Raw genomic sequence first — 2,511 nt, 5'->3', positions numbered from 1 at the left:
CCGACTATTGTCAATATTGCAACACCATCAGACAAGCCGGGGTCACTCAAGACCAAATCAGGGAGATTCTCTTTCCTTTCTCTTTAACTGGAAAAGATAAATTGTGGTTTAATGGCTTAAATAGAACTAAACTTGGTATAACTGACTGGGAAACTCTTGTTTTGAATTTCTATAACAAGTATTATCCTGCAGAGAGAACATTAGTACTACGGAGTGCGATTCAGAACTTTGCCCAAGAAGCCGATAAGTCTTTATATGAGGCTTGGGAGAGGTTCAAGGACCTACAAAGAGAATGCCCTCACCATAATTTAGCACAATGGCAGTTAATCCAAGCCTTTTATAACGACATTGGAAATTCCTCTAGAATAATTTTAGACTCTGCAGCTAGTGGGAGATTTATGAATCTTAATGTTGATGATGCAGGTCAGGTTATTGAAGATATGGCGATACAAAATTCCCAATATGGGAATCCCAGAGGATTTGCTAACAAGGGGAAGCATAGTGTCGACTCTGTATCCTTTTTGCAAGCTCAACTAACCTCTATTTGCCAAAAATTAGATAATCTGAGCACTGCTAATGTAGCTAATGTTTATGCAATTAATAATAATTCTAATGAGGTGTAGGCGTTGCTCGAAGTGCGCCTACATTAAAGCATGTTATGAATATGCTTGGCACTCATAGGAAGTGGGAATTGACATATACGATAAGGGACACGATTAGGGACAAGGAAAGTAGGGAGCCGCCAACAAGTTTTTAAGGAACTTGTAAACCGTTCACGGATCATAAAAAGGCAACCACGATAAGGGACAACGATAGGAAACAACGATTGACCCGTGAAGGTTACACCCCATTTATAATCCATGAGATTACTAACTCCATATGGTTCGGAACCACGAAAGGAGGATCGGGGATGATGGTACGAAGTGAGTCATGGAGTCACATTCGCCCGTATTGGCCTCTACTCGATTCTTATATTGAAAAGCATTCCTGTGATCTCAAAGGCATACAAAAAGTAATTCAATTCGCTCTAAACTATTATTTAACTAAATTGGTTTAAGATTAATGCACACATAATTCTAAAAATTTGGTGATCACTTCAATTAATAATAAGATTAAAAGGGATCCTAAACCGGTTGTCCAAATTATCTTATTAGTCGTGATTTTCAATTACATATTCCCTTTAAACATGCAATATAGTGATCAAAATAAATATAATAGAACAACATTAATATTAAAACCAATTTAATCACAATTCCAACAACATAAAATCGTTAGAGAAATAATAATAATAAAAAGAGCATGATCCTTACTTTGATTCTGTTTGTTTGCAACTTTCACGCCTTGGCTTAAGGACAGAACCTCGAGTAAAATATGGACTCCTTTGAGTGCTTGAAGAAGGAATTTTGAAGTGAAAAGGGTAGGCTAGTGTTTAGGCTAATAGCATAGAAGAGAGAAAATAAAATAATAAAATTCTCGGTGCCCCGTACATCAGAAACGAGGGGGTATTTATAGGGAAAATGTGCTGAGGGAGCACACGGAACCCTAAAATGATAAAAACCCTAAAAAAGTATCCCGTGACACGGTAAACTGTACCGTGACACGGGAAGCCCCACCGTCAGACGGTACACTTTCCCGTGACACGGTACACTTTTGGAGTGACGCGGGAAATTTTCAGAAAACGGGATGAAAAACGCGTTAAGGGTTTATGCGGAAAGGACTCGGAATGTCCCGTGTCACGGCAGACCTCCCGTGTCACGGGAAGTCCCACCGTCAGACGGGAAGGATTCCTGTGACACGGTGGCAGTCTGCCGTGGCGCGGGAAATTCCAGTCCATTTTTCGTCTAAATTCATTTTTAACCCTAATTTCTTTCGGCTTTTTAAGTGCCGATTGATAATTTCGGGCCTTTTCTGACTTTTATTATTCGGGCTAAAATAAGAAAATAATTTAATAAAAAATAAATAAAGGGTTTGGGCCAAAAAATAAATAATAAAACAAAAGGTTTGGACTTAAAATAAGTTGGGCTAAAATTAAAACTATGCTTTTACCAAACATCAAAACTAATCCATAGACTGTTCAAAAATATGAATTTAATAAAATACGATTTTTTAAGCACTCTCGGGATTAAATATTAAACCCGACCAATAGTGACGGTGAAAGGTTATTTATCATCGGGTTTGGTTTTGGGGAGACATTTTTAGGTGTCTACAGAAGCCCCCACTTTGACTGAGTTTGTAGAAACGTCAGTTTCGAAAACGATAGTCAAAGTAGCCGATAGGGACGGAGAATGATTTAAGACGTTCTGCGATCCTAAATCACTCTGCATACGCCGATACCTGCAGAAAAATGTTAATTCCACAGATAAAAGAGTAAAGGGATAGAATACGTATCTGGCACCAGCGTATCGGTGACAAACGAATTTGGCAGCTTCCTAAGCTTGAAGGAATCCACCGAGTGACATTTGTTGAAACGCTTTCCATGCTTGAGGAAAGCCGACTGAAGAGTTTGGTAGT

General features: G+C 38.7%; 1 non-coding gene across 1 annotated transcript; it reads right to left on the bottom strand.

Annotated features, from left to right (window-relative positions):
* Window positions 1-203: 203 nt before the first annotated feature.
* LOC145608286 (small nucleolar RNA R71) lies at window positions 204-310 on the bottom strand. The gene has a single exon (XR_014105776.1). It is a non-coding gene; the product is annotated as a small nucleolar RNA R71 (small nucleolar RNA).
* Between the last annotated feature and the right edge of the window lie 2,201 nt (window positions 311-2,511).

The sequence above is a fragment of the Chenopodium album genome, chromosome 2 (genome assembly GCF_948465745.1).
Source record: "Chenopodium album chromosome 2, dcCheAlbu1.1, whole genome shotgun sequence".
NCBI classification, from domain to species: domain Eukaryota; kingdom Viridiplantae; phylum Streptophyta; class Magnoliopsida; order Caryophyllales; family Amaranthaceae; genus Chenopodium; species Chenopodium album.
Note: the sequence above shows the minus strand (reverse complement) of the source record. Positions and strands in the feature narration are given on the sequence as shown.